The following is a 26,756-nucleotide window of genomic DNA, read 5'->3' as shown; positions in this document are numbered from 1 at the left end:
AAGGCCCGGGATCTGGAGTCCCGGTACGTGGCCACGCAGAACCCGGTCACGTATTTGGATATGCAATCGGCTTACCGGGAGGTCATGCTTATCAGGGTGGCTAAGGCGGGGAAGAGACAACTAGCCCAGACACAGCGCATCTTTGAGCAGGGGGAGAAGACAGGGCGCCTCCTGGCCTGGTTGGCCAGGGAGCAGCAGCCTACGGCCACTATTGCCAGGATTAAAAACGACGGTGGGGTGGTGGAAGTTGACCCAATGACTATAAATGCTTGTTTTGCCTCCTACTACGAGACACTGTACTCATCCAGGGCTGACTGGTCCGGGGAGGAGCTGGACTCCTTTCTGGGACAGTTGACCTTCCCGAGCCTGACGGAGGAGGCGCGTACATACCTTGATGGTGGGATATCCCTGGAGGAGGTACAGCAGGCCCTGGGGGAATTACAGTCGGGGAAAACTCCGGGTGTGGATGGCCTTCCCCCGGAATTCTACAAAGAATACGGGGAACTTCTTGGCCCTAGACTCCATGCCATGATAGTGGCTTCTCTTAGGGACGGCAATCTCCCTCCCTCCATGGCGGAAGCCGTCATAGTGGTGATACACAAGCCGGGCAAGGACCCTGAGCTATGTGCCTCTTATAGGCCCATTTCACTCTTAAATGCGGATGCTAAAATCCTCACCAAAGTCTTGGCTAGGCGCCTCAACACTATTATTCATACGGTGGTGCATGAAGACCAAACTGGTTTCATGCCCGGGAAGGGCACAGACATTAACCTCCGTAGGTTATACACGGTGCTGGGGGCTCAGGGGGCGTTGACTGAGTCCGACGTGGTGGCCTCCCTGGACGCTGAAAAAGCATTCGACTCGGTCGAGTGGACGTACTTGTGGGAGGTCCTGCGTCGGTCCGGTTTTGGTCCCAGGTTTGTGTCTTGGGTTCAGGCCCTATATAGTGCGCCCACTGCCAGGGTGCGTACGGGGTCGGCGCTTTCCAAGCCCTTCCGCCTCTACAGGGGCACAAGACAGGGCTGTCCTCTTTCCCCGGGCCTTTTCGCCCTAGCTATTGAACCCATGGCAATCCTTCTCCGCTCCTCGTCGGAGGTGAGGGGTATCCCCATAGGCCCAGTCGAAGAAAGACTATCCCTCTACGCGGATGATACCTTGTTGTATCTGCGGAATTCGTCTGGTTCTCTGGGGGCGGCCCTGGCACTTATTGATACGTTTGGCAGATTCTCCGGCATCCGCATCAATTGGGGGAAATCGGTTGTTTTCGCGCTAAAACCTTCGGAGGCCTCGGTCCCGACGGATACTCCGCTGCGATGGGTGTCACAGTTCAGATACCTGGGAGTGGAGGTCCATAGGGACCTGAGCCAGTTTATCCCCCTGAATCTAACTCCGGTTTTGTCCCTCCTAACCCAGAGGTGTGCTGCTTGGAGGACACTTCCCCTTACTCCGGTTGGAAGGGTCAACCTGGTCAAAATGACTGTTTTGCCAAAATTTTTATATATTTTTAGACAAACTCCAGTCCCGATCCCTAATACGTTTTTTAGGAAACTAGAGGGTCTGATCACTTCTTTCATCTGGTGTGGGGGCACCCCTAGAATCGATAGATCCACCCTGCAGCTGCCGGTTACTCTCGGCGGGCTGGCTCTTCCCTGCTTTCAGAAGTATTATTGGGCTGCGGTTCTTGTCACACTCCGGTGGTGGCTCTCGGAGGAGCCGGCCAACCCGGTGGCTACTCTGGAGGCCGCACTCCTGGGATCCTACTCCGAACTACGCAATCTTATCCATCGGGGGCCAAGATCTACCCCGGCTGTTACGTCCTCGATGAAAACTACCCTGAGGGTGTGGGAGGTCGTTCGATCCAAGGTTCAGAGCCCCGGCTGCTGGTCCCCGCGTACTCCACTATGGGGAAACCCGCGTCTTTCCCACTTCCACTCCATACCTGACCCGGCCCTATGGGCCCGTTTCGAGGTTAAGACGCTTGCGGACATAGTCACGGCGGGCAGACTACTCACCTTCGATGAATTAAAACAAAGGAAAGGCCTGACGAATCGGATGTTTTTTAGGTTTCTCCAATTGCGTCATGCGTTCAGGGCACAATTCCCTGGGCTCATTACACTTGAAACTACGAAGGTAGAGCGAATGCTGAGTGCGGCGGATGAGACTAAGCCCTTGTCTGCTTTGTACTCGCTGTTGGTGGGTCTGGACACGTCTAAGGTCTCCCAGTTGTTCTCGGTGTGGCAGACGGATATTCCGGGGCTGGCTGACGATGACTGGGAGGAAGGCATACAACAATACCTCACCCTGGTGGTGTCGGCTAGAGACAGGTTTATTCAACTCAAATTTTTGCATAGGGCCTACTTCCCCCCCCCAGCGCTTGGCCAAAATTTACCCGGAGAGGAGCCCTATCTGCACCAGATGCGGCGTGGAGGAGGGCTCATTCTTCCATGTGGTCTGGTCCTGTCCCGTCTGGCAAACTTACTGGCAGGGGGTGGTTAATGTAATCAACATGGTGTGTAAAATCAGCGTACCCTGTGACCCTTTGCCGTTGCTTCTGGGAATAGTGGACAATCTGCCTGCGACTTCGGCTAAAAAACTTTTTATTTTCTTTGCAGCCTTTTACGCCAGGAAAGCAATTCTACTGAAGTGGAGGGAGGCTTCTCCTCCCACGATAAGACAGTGGAAGATGCTGATTAATGCTGCTCTTCCTCTGTACAAACTAACATACATGGGTCGCAATTGCCCTGGGAAGTTCGACAAGGTGTGGGCGGCTTGGGTGAAAGTGGAACATTTGGACCTTGACTAGGGAGGCAGTATATACTAAAAACCAGGTTACTATCTATGGGTGTGGTGGTGAATAGTACTTGGGGCCGAATGGGACCCTGCTGGGCTACCTGCACGGACCACGAATGAATGAGGGGCTTTGGTATAGTGTGGCCCATTCCCCCCCCCCGCCTCCCCCCTTTCCTTTCCACTCGTCTCCTAACACTCTGTGCGGTAGGATGGCAGGGGCTTGCCCCTGTGCCTTTAGGGGGGATCTTGCTTCAATAATAGATGTGACCCCCGAGGGGGAAGATTACTTCTGCGAAGGGGGGCTGGTGGGAGACGAGGGCTTTGCAGACTGCAGCTTCTAAAATTACATTTGGTATGTGCTTATCGGTTGACCCCACTGTGTGGGGGAAATTCTCTCAAAAACGCATGACCAGTCCCCTTGCGTGGTAATCTATTGTATCTTCATTCTTTAATGCTGTATAAACATGTTGAATTATGTATGGCGATTCTCTGGCAACTGTATGTTTGCTCTGTTTATTTTATTTCAATAAAAAACTCTTTTGTTAAAAAAAAGAAATATGCCAAATAAAGTCAGTCTGCTTGACCCTTCAAACGTAGCCCGTCTCGTTTCTTGGAAGGGTGTTCGATGGGATATACCGGCGGTACTTGCATATCGCAGCTTGCCAGGGAAAGGGACGTCTCCAGCGGCTGAGACCCTCACACCAGTGGGTAGCCGTTACAGTATCTTAGGCAGTTGTTCCTGTTACTGCGAGCATGCGCACTGAGATGCGCCCACGGGGCGGAGCATGCGCAGTTGGCGATACGTATCTGTCTGGCGCTCGGCCCATCATTTGCATGGGGTCACGCCTCATTAGCATGGCTCACGGCCACTTCCACTTACGATGACTTACGCCTGAGAAACCCAGCGCAGATTTGGGAGGAAGTGCTTTGTGAATTCAGTGCTTGCGTCGGCGTAGCGTAAAGGAGAAATACGCTACGGCGGCATAAATATGCGCCAGTGTCTGTGAATCCGGGCCATAGTTTTACCATAAATCATTTCCCAAAGGGCCCACCTATTGAGGAATTTGGAGATGTTGCTATCCTTGTATGCCATTATCTGTTCATAGCCGTATATTTCTTCAAGAAGTCTGACAACGTCTCCCTCATTAGGAGCCATTGGAGACTTTATGCAACAAAGTTAAATGTGCTGCAAACATCAATTGCATAAATATAGCATAATTTTTTCCACATTTACACTTAATACTCCCTGCATTATATTAATCCTTATGAAACCTGAACTTCTAGAGAACAATTGCGAGACCATATTCCAAAAGCTGCCCACGTGAGGGCAGAACTCTAGCAAGGTGCCCACCTGACCGCATCCCCTCCAATAGATAATATTGGATTCCCTCCTAGCAAATTTTGATATTGTGTAGGGTATGAGATACCAACGCAGGTGTATGTTTTGCTCCATTTCCCAGTGTGTAGAGCATTTTGAAAGATTATTTTGAATGTTTTTTTTTTTTTTTTTTTTGCCCCTGTTGGTTGGAAATGCTCATGTTTTAGTTCCGTTTCCCATTTAGAGAGGGGTTTTGGTTTATCAAAAATCAGTAGATTCCAATGAGTTGTAAAACAAAGATATATCCCTTTCCCTTTCGTTGGTATTAAGGGAATTCCAATCATTTCAGATGACACTAGGTAGTTTGAGATCAGGGTGTGGTTTATTACGTAGATAGTAAGCTATTTAGACCTGAGCCATAAAGTCTCGCTCTGATGGAGAAAGCAGAGGAAAACCTTTCAAAGGAGAGTCGTTTCCAATTTTTAATGATATCTGTTAACCACTTACCCCCCCGGACCATATTGCTGCCCAAAGACCAGAGTACTTTTTGCGATTCGGGACTGCGTCGCTTTAACAGACAATTGCGCGGTCGTGCGACGTGGCTCCCAAACAAAATTGGCGTCCTTTTTTTCCCACAAATAGAGCTTTCTTTTGGTGGTATTTGATCACCTCTGCGGTTTTTATTTTTTGCGCTATAACCAAAAATAGAGCGACAATTTTGAAAAAAATTTATATTTTTTACTTTTTGCCATAATAAATATCCCCCAAAAATATATAAAAAAACATATTTTTTCCTCAGTTTAGGCCGATACGTATTCTTCTACCTATTTTTCGTTAAAAAAATCGCGATAAGCGTTTATTGATTGGTTTGCGCAAAAGTTATAGCGTTTACAAAATAGGGGGTATTTTTATGTCATTTTTATTATATTTTTTTTTACTAGTAATGGCGGCGATCAGCGATTTTTTTTTTTTCTGGTATTGCGACATTATGGCGGACACTTCGGACACTTTTGACAAATTTTTGGGACCATTGGCATTTTTATAGCGATCAGTGCTATAAAAATGCATTGGATTACTATAAAAATGCCACTGGCAGTGAAGGGGTTAACACTAGGGGGCGGGGAAGGGGTTAAGTATGCCTGGGTGTGTTCTTACTGTGGGGGGGGGGTGGCCTCACTAGGGGAAACACTGATCCTCGGTTCATACATTGTATGAACCGAAGATCAGCATTTCCCCTGCACACACAGCTCCCGGTCCCCTCTCTGTAACGAGCGATCGCGTGTGCCCGGCGGCGATCGCGCCCGCCGGGCACACGCACGGGAGTCGGGGGCGAGCGCCCCTAGTGGCGGCTGAAAGAGCCGACGTAGAATGACGTGCTCTCGCCCAGGAGAGCCAGCTTGCCGACTGCGGTGCGCGGTCGGCAAGCAGATAACCAAAGGATGCCTTTCTCCTCGCATTGTATTTAGGAATAGAGCTGGGACTTTAGACGGTACAAGTGAATATAGTAAAAATACTATGGGTATATTTATTTATAAAAGTAGAAAAATTTTACAGAACAAGAAATTGTATACAAAACTTTGTGAACATGATACTATAATATCGGCATATTATTCACAGTACATACATAGGAGAGATTTCATAAAAGCTATACATGTATGTTAAAGGAACAGAAATCATACAGCACCAGAAATTTCCTAAAAACTTTTAGATCCTTAGGACTGTATTGAATATACGGAGTGATGAGGATTGCTTTTACTCAACATGTTTCGCGTTGAAAAAACGCTTCATCAGGAGCATAACGGTAAATACGATAAGTCTCCGCAGGAATGTGTGAAACAAGCCATCGAGAATGGTCAAATGGCATATATAGTGATGTTACCTGGCCTGCCTGGTAGGCTAATGACAGGTTGTTTAAAACATCAGGATATATGCGTGTAAAAAGCTTTGGGCTAGCGCACAAAAATATAAAGGTAAAAAACGTTTTAAGTCAGGCGACAACAAATACTCCGAAAGGGGTCCCAATAAAGAATCTGGAATGGGTAGCCAACGAATCTGGATAGCTTGTAGGCTTAATATCCAGCAGGGCATGGAAAACCGGTCCGAACGGGAGCCAACAGGAGTATATGGTGTCAGTGTCGCACCAGACATGTGCAACCTCGCATTGTTGAATCACTAGATGTGGGATACAAAATCTGAATGGCAAAGGTATCCATACATTCTTCGTACTGCATTCTTTGAAAAGATTGTAATACTGCCAAGCTAAAAGAGATGATGTACTCATTGAGTACTGAAATTTACCATTATAGGCTGGTTATAGATCTAGATGGCAGCATAGAGCCTAGACTACCCGTATGCATGTCAGATAATTGTGATGTTCTGAAAATAAACCCTCTGTGAAAACATGCCACAGGGTAAAATATAAAGCCAGAATCACAGTCTTGATGCTCCCACTAAAGTCAAAATTTTCAGGTCATGAGCTAGATAACCCCAGTGTATATGGTCAAACCCCAGATATCAAGAATAACGCGCCATAAATTTGTGGAAACGTTGAATTGTAAAGTCTTGTTAAAGCGGGGGTTCACCCAAAAAAAAATTCTAACATTACATTAAGCTCCATTCCGACATTGAATGTACGCTGATCTTTTTTTTTTTTTTTTTGCCGTACATACAGTTATATCTTTTATTTTCCCCCCCGGCTTCCGGGTATGAATCCCGCGGGAGTGGGCGTTCCTATGCATAGGCTAATTGATTGACGTATGACATAAGCTTCCCACGCAGCGCATACAGCCGCGTCACGAGTTGCCGAAAGTAGCCGGACTGCGAGCCGGCTCTATACCGCGCCTGCGCACCGACGTTCGGCTTCTTTCGGCAACTCGTGACGCGGCCGTATGCGCCGGGGGGAAGCTTATGTCATACGTCAATCAATTAGCCTGTGCATAGGAACGCCCACTCCCGCGGGATTCACTACCTGGAAGACGGGGGAGAAAATAAATTTAACGGTATGTACGGCAAAAAAAGATCAGCGTACAGTCAATGTCGGAATGGAGCTTAATGTAATGTTAGAATTTTTTTTTTTGGGTGAACCCCTGCTTTAACTTGCTGCATATTTTCACTGGCAAGTTGAGCACACGATAAACTTATTTGGTTCAGATGGTCTGAAGCGTGTCTGGCGGCAACCAGGTGAGGAGTACAAAGACAAGTGTGTCTTGCCTACAGTCAAGCATGGTGGTGGGAGTGTCATGGTCTGGGGCTGCATGAGTGCTGCCGGCACTGGGGAGCTACAGTTCATTGAGGGAACCATAAATGCCAACATGTACTGTGACATAAGCAGAGCATGATCCCCTCCCTTCAAAGACTGGACCGCAGGGCAGTATTCCAACATAAGAACCCCAAACACACCTCCAAGTTGACCACTGCCTTTCTAAAAAAGCTGAGGGTAAAGGTGATAGACTGGCCAAGCATGTCTCCAGACCTAAACCCTATTGAGCATCTGTGGGGCATCCTCAAACAGAAGGTGGCGGAGCGCAAAGTCTATAACATCCACCAGCTCTGTGATGTCATCATGGAGGAGTGGAAGAGGACTCCAGTGGCAACCTGTGAAGCTCTGGTAAACTCCATGCCCAGGAAGGTAGGGCTGGAAAATAATGGTGGCCACACAAAATATTGACACTTTGGGCCTAATTTGGACATTTTCACTTAGGGGTGTACTCACTTTTGTTGCCAGCAGTTTAGACATTAATGGTTGTGTGTTGAGTTATTTTGAAAAATGTGAGGAGTGTACTTACTTTTGTGAGATACTGTATCTTGTAGGTCTAATTTGTAGATGGCAACATGTTGATTATCAGGTTTATTACTGCTATCATTCTTAGCCTTATCTTTAATCTTTAGTTCTGTCCTGTCTAAACTCATTTCCTTAGCATTCTGCATTAGGAATTCTTCAGGGTCCCCTTCCTGTATAAATTGCTATGTCGGTTTGCATCCTGCATATAATGTTCACCCTGTAACAGTTTTTTACACTTTCTTCTGTGTTGACTTTTTAGAATGTTGCATAACCATCTTTTTACATGGCCGCTACCGGACAAAATGAAATTCTTCCTATCTACCTACTGGTTTATAAAATATTTTTCTATGGGTAAAAATATGTACAGTATGTGATAAGGGGGTGCCAACCCAAATAAAATGTAATGAGGTGATGCTGCCCCTTTAAGTGAGAGTAACACTAAAACAATGGAACAATATAAAGGTAGGCGCTACTCCTTTAAGATTGTGATGTTAAAGTGGTTCTAAAGCCTCAAGGTTTTTTTTTTGTTTTTTTTACCCTATTGTATTCTCTAGAACAGGGGTCTCCACACTTTTCAAACGAAGGGCCAGTTTATTGTCTTTCAGACTTTAGAAGAGCCAGATTGTGGCCGGCGGGGGCAGAAAATGTCCTGGGCTTGGCATCAGTGAGAATAAATATGGCCTCAGGGTTGGTGGTCAGTAGGAGGAGGAGTAGTGCCCCTATTAGTAGGAGGAATATTATCCCATCATTGGTATCGGTGGAAGACATAGTGCCTCCTTGTTGGTGTCAGTGGAAGGAATAGTACCTCGTATCAGTGAAAGGGATGATGCCCGAGGGCTGGATAAAGGCTAGCAAAGGGCCACATCTGGCCCTCGGGCCGCAGTTTGGAGACCCCTGCTCTAGAAGGTAAAAAACCTTCTCTGCTGCAGGATCCCCCTTGCCCCCCCTTATTCCTTAAACAGTAGGTCATCCCCATAGATTACCGTATTTATCTGGGTATGGTGCGCACCGGCGTATAGCGCGCACCCAGTTCTAGGAGGAAAATTTCCTGTGGAAAAAAAAAACGACTTACAGTTTAAATGTCCCTGTTCGGTATCTTGCCGGCATCCATCGGCGGCCTTGTCCGGTCCGGCGTCCGTCTTCGGCCTTCGTGGGGTCCTCCCCGCTTCTCCCGCACTGTCTCCGCGCGCCGCTGCCGACATATACTGAGCGCAGTACACTCGGCTAGGCTCGGCCACGCTCGGCTCCTCTCGTAGGGCATGACCGTGAGCGGAGCCAAGCCTAGCCGAGTGTACTGCACTCGGTATATGTCGGCGGCGGCGCTCAGAGACCGGGGGTCGGCGTATAACGTGCACCCACGATTTTCCCCTGTTTTTAAGGGGAAAAAAGTGTGCGTTACGCCGATAAATACGGTATATATATCCTTGTGTATTTTGGGTGTTTTATTTGTAATAGTTGCATTCATTTGTGAGTTAATCAGTATCTTACTCGGACATATAATGATCTGTAGAATAAGACCTTCAAATTCTTTTATTTTTCATCCTTTAACAGTCTTTTGCAACTTTTTTTTTTATTATAATTGTTCTTGTATAGCAGTATGATGCCTATAGAATGTTAAAGGCTCATCCTACAGAATATTGTCTGTCTGCTTTAAATATACAGTGCTTCCGGAATGTATTCACAGCACTTCACATTTTCCACATTTAGTTATGTTACAGCCTTATTCCTGGATTAAATTCATTATTTTCCTCAAAATTCTACAAGCAATATCCCATAATGGCAACGTGAAAGAAGTTTGTTTTGAAATCTTTGTGAATTTATAAAAAAAAAATCTCATGTACATAGGTGTTCACAGCCTTTGCCATGACACTCAAAATTGAGCTCAGGTGCATCCCGTTTCCACTGATCATCCTTGAGGCTGGGTTGACACTACTACACTACTTTCATCCTACTTTGCTCTGTGTTCAATGTTTCCCTATGAGAGCGTCTTGTAGCGTCCTACACAAGTCGGTCCGACTTTGAAAATGCTCCCTGTACTACTTTTGGTCCTACATTGATCCTACTTCAGGCCCATTGAATATCATTGAAGTCGGACCAAAGTAGTATCCTGTTCATGAAAGTAGGATGGATGTAGGACCAATGTAGGATAAATGTAGGACCAATGTAGCAGAGCAAAGTAGGATGAAAGTAGTGTAGTAGTGTGAACCCAGCCTTAGATGTTTCTACAACTTGATTGGAGCCCACCTGTGGTAAATGTAGTTGATTGGACATGATTTGGAAAGGCACACACCTGTCTATATAAGGTCCCACAGTTAACAGTGCATGTCAGAGCACAAACCAAGCCATGAAGTCCAAGGAATTGTCTGTAGACCTCCGAGACAGGATTGTATCGAAACACAGATCCAGGGAGGGGTACAGAGATATTTCTGAAGCATTTAAGGTCCCAATGAGCACAGTGGACTCCATCTGTAAATAGAAGAAGTTTGGAACCCCCAGGACACCCCCAGCACACAGGGACGTCCCGTCACGCTGCTCATGATAATGGCCAAGCGGCTGTTGAGCCGCATCGGTTATTATTAAAAGACGTGCAATTAGTTTAGTTCCAAATTCATTTTTTTTATGAAATTCAACAAATTTGTTCATTTGGAAATATTCAATTTAACAAAAACTAAAATTCAAAAGTTCGAAGATCCGAAAAATCTAAAATTTGAAAATCTGAAGTAATTACTAACTAATAATTATTACTGACTATTAAATTATGGGTTTTGTAATTTCCTTTCAAATTTGTCTGTTGGTGAATGTAATGAATACAAATTTATCCAAAGCTACGAATTATCCAAAATAACGAATGCAGGATCTAAAAGAATGGCACTTAACAAATGAGTAATGATAAATAATAATAAAAACGTTTTATTGTTGTTTTTGTTATTAATTTGTTACTTTCCATTTGTTTAGATGTGGCATTCATTACTTTGGATACATTTGTATTCATTACATTCACTAACAGACAAATTTAAAAGGAAATTCCAATACCCATAATTTAATAGTCAGTAATAATTATTAGTTAGTAATTACTTCAGATTTTAGAATTTTTTAGATTTTCGGAAAATTATCGCTTCAATACATCTTAGCAGTTATTTATTGATTTACAGGTAGAGGAGCAGGAGGAGGAGCTTCACCTAAGGCCCCTTTCACACTGGGGCGGGAGTGGCTAAAAATAACAGCGCTATATTGTCGGATTTGCCGCGGGATTCGACCGCTAGCGGTGCGGTATTAACCCCCGCTAGCGGACGATAAAGGGTTAATACCGCCCGCAATGCGCATTGGCAGAGGCGCATTGCGGGCGGTATTGCCGCGGTTTCCCATTGTTTTAAATGGGAGGGAGCGGTATACATATACCGCTCCAAAGATGCTGCTAGCAGGAGATTTTTTTTTTCCTCTCTTGCAAGCGCATCGCCTCAGTGTGAAAGCCCTCGGGCTTTCACATTGAGAAGGCTGGGCAGGAGTTTTTCAGGCGGTATAGCAGCGCTATTTTTAGCTCTGTACCGCCTGAAAAACTCCTCAGTGTGAAAGGGGTCTAAGAGCGAGACACCGTTCAGCCCAGGGACCCTAATCAACAACACAATGCCACCCAGCCTAGCAGAGATTACCCCCCTTCAGGGATTGCAACATCTGTCCAGGTCAGCTGCTGTCCAGTATCCTTGTCAGTTTTAGCTGCCAGTCATCTTGAACGGCTGTCAGGAGGGGATCCTGTGCCTTACCACATCACTAGGAGCCTGAACCAGCATCTGGAATTTCCGTTGTGTCATCGCACTGAGGATTAGGGAGCGGGTGCAAATCCAACATCCTTAACACAGTACTGACACTGCATGCAGACATCAATTTCCCTTTCTAGTGTCATGGGATGTTTGTTTGATGCTGCCATCATAGCAGTTTGTTCTCATAAATCTCTACAGTACCTAACTGAACATTCTATTAGCTGGATTCACGTAGGGCGGCGTATGTTTCAGCCACTGTAGCGTATCGTATTTACGCTACACCACCGTAAGTTAGAGAGGCAAGTGCTGTATTCACAAAGCACTTGCGTCCTAAGTTACGGCGGCGTAGCGTAAATGTGCCGGCCTAAGCGCGCCTAATTCAAATGAGGAACAGGGGGCGTGTTTTATGTCCATGAATCGTGACCCGACGTGATTGACGTTTTTTACGAACGGCGCATGCGCCGTCCGTGGACATATCCCAGTGTGCATTGCTCCAAAGTACGCCGCAAGGACTTATTGGTTTCGACGTGAATGTAAATTACGTCCAGCCCCATTCACGGACGACTTATGCAAACGACGTAACATTTTCAAAATTCGACGCGGGAACGTTGTCCATACTTAAAGGGGAGGTTCACCCTAAAAACGACTTTCTCTTATTACACTGGCCCCCCACATTACAATACGATTATGCCTATTAGTTTTTTTTTGATGCTGTACATACCTTGGTACAGCTAATTCACCCGTGGCTTCCGGGTTGCGAGTCCCGCGGGAGTGGGCTTTCCTAACATGCTGGTGATTGACGTTTTGACAAAAAACGAGCTCCCCCCCGTCAAAACGTCAATCACCAGCATGTTAGGAAAGCCCACTCCCGCGGGACTCGCAACCCGGAAGCCACGGGTGAATTAGCTGTACCAAGGTATGTACAGCATCAAAAAAAAACTAATAGGCATAATCGTATTGTAATGTGGGGGGCCAGTGTAATAAGAGAAAGTAGTTTTTAGGGTGAACCTCCCCTTTAACATTGGCTAGGCCAGCTTTTTGGTGGAATAACTTTACGCCTGAAAACGCCTTACGTAAACGGCATATCTTTACTGCGACGGGCAAGCGTACGTTCGTGAATAGGCGTATCTCGCTGATTTACGCATTCTAGGCGTAAATCAGCGTTCACGCCCCTAGCGGCCGGCGGAACTAGACAGCTAAGATACGACGGCGCAGGCAGTCGTATCTTAGCTACATTTAAGTGTATCTCAATTTGAGAATACACTTAAATGTACGACGGCGCAGATTCAGAGTTACGACGGCGTATCTACTGATACGCCGGCGTAAACCTCTCTGAATCTGGCTATATATGATTACTGCTTGTTTAAACCTACTCTTAAAACAAGGGCCCCACCATTTGCTAGCAGAAGACACTAGTACTCTTTAACCCAAGACCTGTAACAGCACGGAACTGTGTTTACTGCACCTGTTTAACCCATTTTTTATGTTTATTTCTCAATGGCGTTTGGGGCCCAGAAGGAGCTGGGAAGCTGACAAACCTTCTCCCTCTCAGTGCCTGTGTTATTGGCATATAGATTACTGTCTTTTCTATACTTACAGTTTCTAAATATTGACGATTGTCATTCCTATTGTATTGATTCTCTGCAGCAGGGTTTAACAGTGCTGTAAGTCTCCATATGTTTTAAACCATGATAATATATTCAACTTTATCACTACCAGGTGTGTGTCTGTTTTTGGTGATAATCCACAGCCAGGATAAAGGTATTTTCCACTTAAATGTGTCTTGCAGTAATTTTTTTTTTAACCAGGTGTGCCAGAGGGGCTGAGGTCATTCTTGGAGTTGAGGCGGAGATCAGAAAACCCAAATTCGCCAAGCGGCTCCTTAGGGGGTGACTCTACATTTACTTTTTTTCAAACCTAGCATTTAGGGCGAGCTCAAGAGTCTGGGCTAGATTCAGAAAGAATTTACGTCAGCGTATCTATTGATACGCCGCGTAAGTTCTAGGATGCGCCGGCGTATCTTTTTTCTGTATTCAGAAAGCAAGATACGCCGTAATTAGGCTAAGATACGACCGACGTAAGTCTCTTACGCCGACGTATCTTAGTTACATATTTACGCTGGCCGCTAGGTGGCGCTTCCGTAGATTTACGCATTGAATATGGTAATGAGCTAGATACGCCGATTCACGAATGTAGTTGCGCCCGGTGTATCTATATGCGTCGTTTGCGTAAGGCGTCGGACCAGTGTAAAGTTACCCCTGCTATATGAGGCGCCGGCAATGTTAAGTATGGACATCGGGACAGCGTCGAATTTTCCGTCGTTTATGTTGTTTGCGTAAGTCGTCCCTGAATGGGGCTGGGCGTAAGTTACGTTCACGTCGAAAGCATTGACTATTTGCGGTGTGATTTCGAGCATGCGCACTGGGATACTTTCACGGACGGCGCATGTGCCGTTCGTTAGAAGCGTCAAATACGTGGGGTCACTAGTAATTAGCATACAACACGTCCCCTACCAGCCTATTTTGAATTAGGCGGGCTTACGCTGGCCCATATACGCTACGCCGCCGTAACTTCGGCCGTAAAATCTTTCTGAATACGGGACTTGCCTATCAAATTTACGGCGGCGTAGCGTATATGCGATACGCTACGCCCACCTAAAGATAGGCAAATCTCTCTGAATCTAGCCCTCTCTTTTTTTGCTTTAAATTTGAAATACAAGACATGCTTGGTAAGTCATTAGGGGGAAAGATCAACAGCATGAAGCCTACACGTGCACAGTATTGGTCCTCTTTAATTTTACCGTGATGAGGCGCAATTACCTATTAATTTCTGTTATTCAATAAAAAAATAAAACATTTGTTTCCCTTTCAGAAGGATCCTTATAATTTGTGTTGAAAATCACTTTTACGCCCCCGTCTTTAGTGTAGTGAGACTACTTTCACCTCTACTGAGCACTTTCTTCGTCACCGCTGAATGTCATGTTGATTGATGGCTGTGAGTTTACCTAATTTCCTTTTCTCTGGATCACTGGGAACAAGTAAAATGTAACTGTTTCCATGTTAACTCTTCCTGTTGTAGAAACAGATTTTCTCCTTCCCTAAACTGCTCTGCTGGACTGTAAAAGTGAACCGGTGTTTAAAGTGTATTTCCACTTTTTTAGCCAAATATGTATAACACCTACTTTATATTTGTTACATGTCTCCATTCAAATAGCATAACATAAAAATATAATGAAAAATTATAGCTTACTTTTTTATTTAGACGCTCAATTCTGGACCCTCTAACAAGGAAAAATTTGAGGTAGTTCTCTTTGTTTATGATGGGGGTGGATGAGTTTGCCATAAATAACCCTATCTGTACTGTATAGGCAGCTCTTCATTATCAATCATAACTAGTTTTGAAGGCTGTCATCCTAACAAAGGGTTAAAGGTGTAGAGGCTGAGCTTCTTGCATTGTTTGTTAATGAGGACACACTGGGGAGGAAATGTCCCCAGTCAGTATACCCAAGCTGGCAGGGTGAGCGGGCCGGGCTGGTAAAGGATTACCGTCTTTCGTATAGAGCAGGGGTCTCCAAACTTTTCAAACAAAGGGCCAGTTTATTGTCTTTTAGACTTTAGAAGGGCCAGACTGTGGCCAGCGGGGGCAGAAAATGTCCTGGGCTTGGCATCAGTGAGAATAAATATGGCCTCAGGGTTGGTGGTCATTAGGAGGAGTAGTGCCCCTATTAGTAGGAGTAGTATCCCATCATTGGCAACGGTGGAAGAAATAGTGCCTCCTTGTTGGTGTCGGTGAAAGGAATAGTACCTCACACCAGTGAGAGGGATAGTCCCAGAGGGCTGCATAAAGGCTAGCAAAGGGCCTCATCTGGCCCTCGGGCCGCAGTTTGGAGACCCCTGGTATAGAGCGCTGCAGATGAATTGTAGTGGTGGAGGCGAAGCTGCTGGCCACTGCTGAACCCGCCAGGATGGTAGGGGCGAACTGGGCCGGGGGGAGGGGACAGGGAGGTCTCTGATGCCTTGTAAAAATTGCGTTCTTTTTTTTTTTTTATTGCTTGAATTATTTTTGCCATTATGGGTGTGATTGGGGCCTCACGTTTTTTTTGCCTAAGGCCTCACAAAGCCGAGAGCCGCCTCTATGAGGACAGACTTGGGATAGGCTCATTCTAAACACGTATTGTAGCAGGAACCGGCCGAATTTTGGTATTTTTTGTACCCCTCTCAGTTCAACAAAAGTTGGGCATTAGAGACAAGCAACATTTAGTCTCCACCAGGGACACATATGATGGGGTGACCACATATGGTGACAATTCTTTCCTTATTGTGCTCCTAACGGAAAGTGCCTAAACAATGGACCTTCATGGCAGGATCACCAGGTAATTAAAGCAGTTGTTCACTTTGGGAAAATAAATGAAAATTCAGCAGCTACAAATCCTGTAGCTGCTGACTTTGAATAAAAGGACACTTGCCTATCCGGGGATCAAGCCCATCCTTCCCTGGGCTAGTTCTTCAGTAGTCTTTGGGTTTTTGGTGCTGGCATCCTAACTGTGGGCAGCCGGCCGCCCACGGCACACGAGCGAACTGTACTGTGCTTTGTGAATGGTTCTGCAGTCTTCTGGGACATGTGATGTGTCCCAGAAGACTGCAGGGAAAGGAGAACTTTTGCTTGGATCACCTAGGTGAAGTGGGAGAGTGTACCTGTAAAAACTAGGTACCTGCCCCCCCCCCAAAAAAAAAATGACATGCCAAATATGGGAGAGGGGGGGGACTTCCCCCTTTTGGGTGAAGCTCCGCTTCAAAGTGACACTAAGGCTCCATGCACATTGAAGCTGATAAACTGCAGTTTATTGTCTTTTTTTTTTTTAAAGCCCATAAACTGAACTCTAAGTTAGCCTATGTGCCCATGCACACCTGGGCGTTTTTTAGTGTTAATGAGCTTTGGAGTTTATTGGCTTTTTTTCTGAACGCCCGAAATTTGCGTTCAAAGTGCCGTTTTTGGTGGAAAAAAACGCTTGAAAAACGCCGGAAAACGCTTAAAAACGCCTTAAAACGCCGGTGCCAGCGGTTTTTAATCCATTGAAAAAAAATGCTACACTGAAAAACGCTGATTAAAGCTATTGCAAAAACGCTAAACAACGTTGAAAGGCTCCCTGCAAAGCTACTGGCGTTTTTGTATAGCTTTTATCAGCTTCAGTGTGCATGGAGCCTTAATGATATCCTTATTTTTCAAAATGAATTTATACATATCCACTACTTAATGACCCTGTAATATATTTTTCATTAAATCCTTTCTTAGGGCATTTTCACAGTCGGCGGTAAAGTGCCGCTATTTTTAGCGGCGCTTTACTGTCGCTTTAGCAGCGCTTTTCACCTGCTAGTGGGGTGCTTTTAACCCCCGCCAGTGGCCAAAAAAGGGTTAAAAGCGCCACAAAGTGCAGCTACAGCAGCGCTGTCCATTAATTTCAATGGGCAGGGACGCTTTAGGAGCGGTCCTGAACCTCTCTACTTTTACTACTTCTGTTTGATTGAAACAAGCAGTGCACTTTGGTTGCAATCATGTGCACTGCACAATGTACACTACACATTCCATTGTCCATTGTCCATCTCTTCCTTACAGAGGGACCATGGAGAATGAACATAGCCACCCCTTAACAGGAAAAAAATTGGAAAAAGGAGGCTGAGAGCTATAGATGGTACTTTTGAGTAGTGTTGCTCACGAATATTCGCATTGCGAATATTCGACTCGAATATAGCATATTCGAGAAATCGCGCTATATTTCGAATTTCGCGGTGAATATTCGCAATTCCGAATATTCGCATTTTTTCAATTTGATTTTTAAAACAGATCACATCCTATTGACGTCTAAAAGCATTGCTGGTATGATTAGAGACCCTGGGCCGAGTAGCTAAGCTGAGGCGATCCTTTTATGTTGCCAAATTGAAAAAAAAAAACATTGCGATTTTTCGCTATTGCGAATGCGAAAATGATTGCGAATTTTCGATAACTGTGGTAGGAGAACTCTGATTGTCTCTGATGCAAAAGGGGGGGGGGGGGCTTTGTGTATGTTTCTGTTATGAATATTTGTATGTTTGATATTATTTTTTTTTGTAAGAAGGAAAAAAATTGCGCAAAGCTTAAAAAAAGGGGAGAATACAGCAGCAACTCAAAAATGTTATACAACATAATTTAATACAAGACAGAAAATGGAGTCGCTCTACAAGAATAAAAAATATGTCTAGTGACAAGACATGTGGGCAAATTATAAAATAAGCAAGCGCAAATAACTTGTGAAATACACAGTGAAACAAATATATAAAGAAATATAGTCCCAATAATAGAAAAATAATCTTTCATAAAAATGTCTTTGATATGTGAAGTGAAAAAAAGTCCAAAGCATGCAGCATGAACGTGTTCAATCTATAAGGTGTTTGATTGACAAACGGCTGTGACAGATGGATAGAGTAAAGAATCACCACCAATGCAAAACACTTTTTATTTTGTATTGTAAAATATCAAGAATATTCTGAGCCAATCAGAGTGCTCCTTCTGCATTTGCCGAATATTCGCAATTATTTTGTATTGTAAAATATCAAGAATATTCTGAGCCAATCAGAGTGCTCCTTCCGCATTTGCCGAATATTCGCAATTATTTTGTATTGTAAAATATCAAGAATATTCTGAGCCAATCAGAGTGCTCCTTCTGCATTTGCCGAATATTCGCAATTATTTTGTATTGTAAAATATCAAGAATATTCTGAGCCAATCAGAGTGCTCCTTCCGCATTTGCCGAATATTCGCAATTATTTTGTATTGTAAAATATCACGAATATTCTGAGCCAATCAGAGTGCTCCTACAGCATTTGTCGAAATTGCGCAGTAAATATCGCATTCGCATGTTGCGATATTTCGATAAAATATCACGAATATTCTGAGCCAATCAGAGCGCTCCTCCAGCATTTCTCGAAATTGCGCAATAAATATCGCATTCGCATGTTGCGATATTTCGATAAAATATCACGAATATTCTGAGCCAATCAGAGTGCTCCTACCGCAGTTATAAAAAAAATCGCAATTATTTTCGCATTCGCAATAGCGAAAAATCGCAATCATTTAATTTCGATAAAATATCACGAATATTCGAATTTAGCGAATATATCTCGAATATTCGAATATATATTCGAGATATATCGCGAAATCGAATATGGCATATTCTGCTCAACACTACTTTTGAGCTAAGAATACATACAGCGCCTTAAAAACAGTATTCATACCCCTGGAAAATTTTCCACATTTTGTCGTGCTACAACCAAAAACATAATTTTATTTTATTGGGATTTGGCCTGGCCATTGGGACTACAGGGAGTTTCCCGGTGGGGCGATGGCTCAGTGGGTCAGCTTCAGTGACAGCGGACCGCTGCCCCCCTCCGCTCCTCTGTCTCTCCCTTTCCGCAGTGCTCACCTCCTCTCCCTCCCCGCAGCGCTCACTTGGGGGGAACAGAGAAGCAGGGGAGGACCAGAGGAGCAGGGGTGAGGGGACAGACAGTAGACTCAACAGCTATGGCCTGGGAGTTACCCACTTCTGCCTAATCTTGTCCCATAAGGGGGGGGCACCAAACTGATTCCTTCCCCCGGGTGAAATAATGTCTAGCTTCACCACTGGTAATGCCTATAAGAGTACCAGTACCAGCCGTTCTACTCTAATAAAGTAGAACGGCTAGTGGCTAGTGAAGGGGGAGAGGGAGCTTGGGTGGCCGGGGGGTGGAGTTGTCCAGCCGCCATGGGAGAGACATGTCAAAGTAGGCCAGTCTGGATGAAGTCCAGGGCCAAATTTTTGTCCCAGTCCCGCCCTGGGAGGTGCTTAAACGCGTTGGGCGTAGCTACAGTGCCACGTGGAGACAGTGATTCCACGTGTACAAAGGAAGCTATGAGGAAATTGCAACACCGAGTCACCTGGCTAATTTTGAATTTTAACAAGGCGATATTGAATCTTTTATGATGTAAGTGTATTACTTTTAATAAACAGATTACATTAAAGCAGAGTTCCATCCAAAAGTGGAACTCCAGCTTTAAGGAGTCCTAACCTTCTGAGATACCACATTTGGCATGTCATTTTTTTTTTGGGGGGTACCTAGTTTTGACAGATGCACAACTCCCATGTCCGCTAGTGCCACCTAGGCAACTCCTCCTCTCCCCCTAGGCGCCACCGGAGCTGCACCAGAGATGTGTAAACTTGCTTCATAGAGAGCCGGTCACAATCTCCTGACGTGCAAATTAGATGCGGGGAGACCCGCTTCCATTTCAATAGTGTGAACCCAGCCTTAAAGGGTTTGTAAAGGTAAAAAATAAATTCCCTAAATGGCTTCCTTTACCTTAGTGCAGTCCTCCTTCACTTACCTCATCCTTCCATTTTGCTTTTAAATGTCCTTATTTCTTCTGAGAAATCCTCACTTCCTGTTCTTCTGTCTGTAACTCCACACAGTAATGCAAGGCTTTCTCCCTGGTGTGGAGAAAGCCTCTTGAGGGATGAGGGGGCGAGCAGGAGTGTCAGGACACTCTCTACTTTGTAGATAGAGAAAGGAGCTGTGTGTTAGTGGGCATCCTGACACTCCTGTTCGCATCCTCCCCCCTCAAGAGGCTTTCTCCACACCAGGGAGACAGCCTTGCATTACGGTGTGTAGTTAGACAGAAGAACAGGAAGTGAGGATTTCTCAGAAGAAATAATGACATTTAAAAGCAAAATGGAAGGATGAGGTAAGTGGAGGAGGACTGCACTAAGGTAAAAAATTCCTTTACAACCCCTTTAATGTTTGAAACTACATCTCTATGGTAAAGTGATTTTAGGGTTTTTGGGTTTAGTTCTATTTTAAGGGAACATTTTTGTTCTCTGTAGGAGGGTGCACGCCAGCTAGAGGAGTGCCTGAGCTTCCTGATGCTGTATGTGAGCAGAGCAGTGCAGCTTTGGGCGGCGTGTGTCTGCGACGTTCTCCATTCCCCGCTCACCCTCCTTCCTCCTAGCAGCAGCAATGAGTCTGAGAAAGGAGAGTGTAGCTACTCCTTCTTCCCTTCCTCTTTGACAAGATGGCCGCAATGGATCATGGGACATGTAGTTCTGCAAATGAACGGGGGCTTGACTACCCAGACTGCCTTGCAAACAGGGGAGGAGAGCAGTAGAGATTTCCTGGGCAATTAACCAGAGGTCTGGGAGACAGTGTAGGGGAAACCAGAGTGTGTGGACCTGTTGCTGTGCATTGTGTCCATAGAGGCATAGGACTGAGCCACCAAGAGTCTCCTGTGTTGATAAATGTGGGGTACAGACCTGCTGCTCCTACCTGTCTATGCTAGCATTCAGAGAGACTGAACCTGCGAGAGAATTAGGATTCTGCCACAGAAAGTTCTTTCACTGTTCTATGACCAGTGATGGAGAGACCTGTTAATATGTGAGTGCCTACACCAAAGAGAACAGAGCCATGTGGGGACCTGATCATAAGGACCTGATCGTGAGGACTGGGGTCACTGGAGACAACAGACTGCCAAGCGATTTGGATCAGATCCATTGTGTACCAGGAGGGGTGAGCGGAACCAACTGTGCCTTTTCTAGTACTGTGAGCAGTCACTGCCAGTGGGGACTGTCCTTACTTATCCACCCAACAGTCATCCATTGCATAAAGTTTAAAGAGGCAATAACATGTGCACCACCGTACAGATGGGCCCCAACTTTACCCAGCCTAAATTTGTTAATCAGGCACCAGGTACTTTACAGCGATCCCCGGGGGTACTGCTCTCAGGAAAGTCTACACCCACCTACTCTCAAAGGTGCATGCACACTCAGGGATACTTTTTTGAATAGTCATCGCCAAAAGTTACAGTAAGGCTTATTTTGTATTATTCATGCTTTTCATGTTTTATGTTCTTGTCAATGCTGTGTATGCCAGTTTATTGTGGTTTAGCCTTATTGCATTTAAAGTCAATAGCCATAGTTGAGGCTAGCATTCCAAGGGGACAGAGCAGTTTGCAGAGTTGTGGCAGAACAGAGAACTCATCATACCAAGCAGGAGTAAGTGCTACATCCCAAAAAAGGAATTAATAGAATATGGGTCAGCATTATATTATTGTGATGGTGCAACTGATGGAAAAAATGTAACTGCTTTAAAGCAGCCCTTTTCTGTCTGGCCAACAGTTGCTTGATTCCTGGTAAATTCTATATATCTATATATGAATTCACTCCAGTCCATAATTAGGCGATGACGGGGTCATATGGACTGGGAAAAAATGCAGCTTTCCGTCCATAGCTTTGTGGCAAGCCCGGATATTTTATATCAGAAGAAGTAGGCCCCACGTCACTGCTTTCCTCTACTCTTGTCTCTTGTTTCCTTTTGTCAGTGGCTCGAGTTACCTCCATGATGCGTCATCAGTGTGACTATCGGCCCCAGAAAGATCAAGTGCAGAGGGCGAGGGGGCATTTCTCAAATGTCATTATATCTCTACAAATAATCACAATTGTTAGGTATGTAACTGACGTCTCTTTCAGGATGGCATACATTCTATTAGTTCTAGTAGTTTTGTCAACAATAAGTTTGCTTTTTTTATATCTAAACCGAGAATAAAAATTAAATGTATTGCAGCTTTCCTTTGATGTGGTGTTCATTTTGGTAAAGTCTTTCCTATATACAACTGGACTGTTGTAGTCACTTGATCATTTGATTGAATAGACACCTTTATGGTTATCTCATTTTTTTCATTGTATCTCCTCCATAGGTGTGCGCAGTCTAATGCATTAGGGTGTGCACCCCAAAGATCAAACATATTTGCATGTGTATATACAGTATACTGATGGTGTCAGCAGAGCCATGGACGTGGTCAGTAGGGCAGTGGATGGTGTCAGCAGAGCGGTGGACAGAGTCAGTAGTATTTTTTATTTTATTTTAGGAGCCCCATTAGGGAGCTTTGGTGAAATATCAGGGGTCTATTTCTGTGCATTACTGCACGTTTAACGCAGTATGTTTCTGTGCATTACTGCATGTTTAACGCAGTATAATCCAGTGCGTTACTGCATGTTTAATGCAGCATATTTCTGTGCATTAGTGCACGCTTAACGCAGTATGTTTCTGTGCATTACTGCATGTTTAACGCAGTATATTTCTGTGTATTAGTGCATGTTTAACGTTGTATATTTCAGTGTGTTGCGTGCCATTTAATGCTGTATTTTTCTGTGCATTAGTGCACGTTTGACACAGTATATTTCGGTGCAATCTGCACCACACAGGGTGATTAGGGTGTGCCTATGATCTCCTCCTTAAGGCCCCTTTCACATTGAGGAGTTTTTCAGGCGGTACAGCGATAAAAATAGCGCCGCTATCCCGCCTGAAAAACTCCTTCACTGCAGACTCAATGTGAAAGCCCGAGGGCTTTCACACTGAGGCGATGCGCTGGTGGGAGACAAAAAAAATCTCCTGTCAGCAGCATCTTTGGAGCGGTGAGAGGAGCGGCATGTATACCGCTCCTTCACCGCTCCTTCCCATTGAAAACAATGGGAAACCGCGGCAATACCGCCCGCAATGCGCCTCTATAGAGGCGCATTGCGGGCGGTATTAACCCTTTATCGGCCGCTAGCGGGGGTTAATATCGCGCTAGCGGCTGATTCCCGCGCAGGGGGCGGACTGACAACTCATGGGGCCCCCGAGCAATAGAATATTATGGGGCCCCCGGGCTTACAGATGGCCACCACGCCAGGAGGCAGTGCAGAGGCGGGGCAGCTAAAATCTCAGGATTTTCACATCAGAAGCATGTCGGTTTTGGACATATCAGGGACAGATGTAAAAAAAACATAGATTTTGACATACTGTCCCTGGTTTTACTGAGCCTGGCAACCCTGATGGGGCCCCCTAGTGACATGGGGCCCTCTGGCAGTGCCCGAGTGACTCAATGGTCAGTCCGCCCCTGTTCCCGCGGAAATCCTGGCGGTATAGCGCCGTTATTTTTAGCGGCGTTATACCGCCACCGCGGCTCCCGCCCCAGTCTGAAAGGGGCCTTAGATGGCCCCTGCCTTTAGTTCATCGCCCATTTCACCCTCTTTGATTTTTGGTCCATGGTTTCTAGGGTGTTTGTCTTTGACCCATGCAGCACTAGATCGAATGTACCTTTTGCTATGCTCTCAATATGTGAGTATGTGTTTCATGTTATGATTTCCATGATTCATTTAGACATATTGAATTCCCTGTTTTTTTTTTTCACAAGAAAAATTGAATTCCCTGTTTTACATTAACATATGTATATGTATTCCTAGTTCTAAAAGGTCTCCTGAAGAAAATGACATACCGCAAAATGCATTGGGACCAATGACATCTCTTCTATAGATTCCTGCAGGCACAGAAACTTCTATTATTATCTGGATGTCACCAAATGTATAACTTTTCCTCCACCACGTGCCCCTTCCCCTGATCTCTCTGTCAAAATCGATGGCACAACTATAAACCCGCCCCACATGCCAAGGTCCTAGGTGTAGTCCTGGACTCTGAACTGTCCTTTAAGCCCCATGTTCAATCCCTGTCCAAATCTTGCTGCCTCAACATCTCCAAAATATGCCCCTTTCTAACCAATGACGCAACAAAGCTCTTGATTCACTCCCTGGTCATCTCTCGCATTAACTACTGCAACTTATTTCTTACTGGCTTACCTCTACATAGGCTACCCCCCCTTCAATCCATCATGAATGCTGCTGCCAGACTCATCCACCTTACCAAGCGCTCTGTGTCTGCTACTCCTCTCTGTCAATCCCTCCACTGGCTTCCACTCACCCAACAAATTAAATTCAAAATACGGTACTAACAATTTACAAAGCCATCCAAAACTCTGCCCCCAGCTACATCACTAGTCTAGTCTCAAAATACCAACCTAATCATTCTCTTCGTTCCTCTTAAGACCTCCTGCTCTCTAGCTCCCTCAACACCTCCTCCTTTGCTCACCTCCAGGACTTTACCAGAGCCTCTCCAATCCTATGTAACTCCTTACCCCAATCTGTCCAACTATCTCCCACTCTATTAGCTTTTAGACGATCCCTGAAATCCCTCCTCTTCAGAGAAGCCTATCCTACCCACACCCAACAACTGTATTTTAAATTTCTCCATCATCCCCCACCGTTATTACCTTTTTGTTTCACTTGACCCTGCCTTTTAGATTGTAAGCTCTAATGAGCAGGGCCCTCTGATCCCTCCTGTTTTGTATTGTAACTGTACTGTCTGCCATACTATCGTAAAGCGCTGCGCAAACTGTTGGCACTATAAATCCTGTATAATAATAATAATAATTTCTTAAGAATTGCTTTATTTCATCTTGGTATAGATATATAATGACTTTCACTAAAAATGCATAGGTTTAAATCAGGCCTAAGTGTAGTTTCTCTCTGGTGCTTCATTCCTCTGTTATCAGCATGAGTTACTTCTGAGAAGTTTTCCTGACACATGAGATACATTTGTGTCAAAAAGGGAGGGGGAGGGAAAGCTCAGAACGGAGCTGGTCTAGTATTTACAACACCGTTCTTCTGCTGTGTGGAGGGGGGGTGTGTGTGCCTTTCCTCCAATCAGCTCTGACACATTGTAACTACAGTCTCTCCGCCCCCTCCTATGTGCTGCTGACAGATGAAGAAAGATTTGTAACACAATCTGCACTATTCAAGGGGTGAAGGTAGGAGGAGACCGCAGATATACAGTGGGGATCGAAATTTTGGGCACCCCAGGTAAAAATTTGTATTAATGTGCATAACGAAGCCAAGGAAAGATGGAAAAATCTCCAAAAGGCATCAAATTACAGATTAGACATTCTTATAATATGTCAAAAAAAGTTAGATTTTATTTCTATCATTTACCCTTTCAAAATGGCAGAAAACAAAAAAAATGGCGTCTGCAAAAGTTTGGGCACCCTGCAGAGTTAATATCTTGTACTGCCCCCTTTGGCAAGTATCACAGCTTGTAAACGCTTTTTGTAGCCAGCCAAGAGTCTTTCAATTCTTGTTTGAGGTATCTTTGCCCATTCTTTCTTACAAAAGTCTTCCAGTTCTTTGAGATTTCTGGACTGTCTGTCACGCACTGCTCTTTTAAGGTCTATCCATAGATTTTCAATTATGTTGAGGTCAGGAGATTGTGAAGGCCATGGCAAGACCTTCAGTTTACGCCTCTTGATGTAATCCCCTGTGGATTTTGAGGTGTGTTTAGGATCATTATCCATTTGTAGAAACCATCCTCTCTTTAACTTCAGCTTTTTCACAGCTGAAATTTTATTGAATCCATTTTTCCTTCTACTCGTGAAATGTTTCCTGTGCCACTGGCTGCAATACAACCCCAAAGCATGATTGATCCACCCCCATGCTTCACAGTTGGACAGAGATTCTTTTCATTACATTCTGTGCCCTTTCTTCTCCAAACGTACCTTTGTTCATTCCGGCCAAAAAGTTCTATTTTAACCTCATCGGTCCACAGAACTTGTTTCCAAAATGCATCAGGCTTGTCTATATGTTCAGTTGCAAAGTTCAAACGCTGATTTTTGTGGTGAGGACGTAGAAGAGGTTTTCTTCTGATGACTCTTCCATGAAGATCATATTTGTACAAGTATCTCTTTATAGTGGAATAGTGTACCACAACTCCAGTGTCTGCCAGATCTTTCTGGAGGGATCGTGCCGTCAAACGTGGGTTTTGAATTGCTTTTCTCACAATCCTGCGAGCTGTTCTGTCTGATATTTTTCTTGGTCTTCCAGATCTTGCTTTAACTTCCACTGTTCCTGATGACTGCCATTCCTAATTACATTCCGAACAGAGGATATTGACATCTGAAAACGCTTTGCTATCTTCTTATAGCCTTCTCCAGCTTTGTGAGCGTCAACTATTTTCAGTTTCCGTTTTCTAGACAACTGCTTAGAAGAACCCATGGTGCTGATTGTTGGGGCAAGGTCAGATGAGTCTCGGCATTAAAAACCTTTGAGATTGACATCACCTGGTCTTCCCAGACGATGATTGAGAACAATCCATGACACTGGCAGGTCTCAGCTTTGCAAAGGGGGCAGTGCATGCTATAAATTCTGCAGGGTGCCCAAATTTTGCAGACGCCATTTTTTTGTTTTCTG

The sequence above is a fragment of the Rana temporaria genome, chromosome 6 (assembly GCF_905171775.1).
Source record: "Rana temporaria chromosome 6, aRanTem1.1, whole genome shotgun sequence".
NCBI classification, from domain to species: domain Eukaryota; kingdom Metazoa; phylum Chordata; class Amphibia; order Anura; family Ranidae; genus Rana; species Rana temporaria.
Note: the sequence above shows the minus strand (reverse complement) of the source record.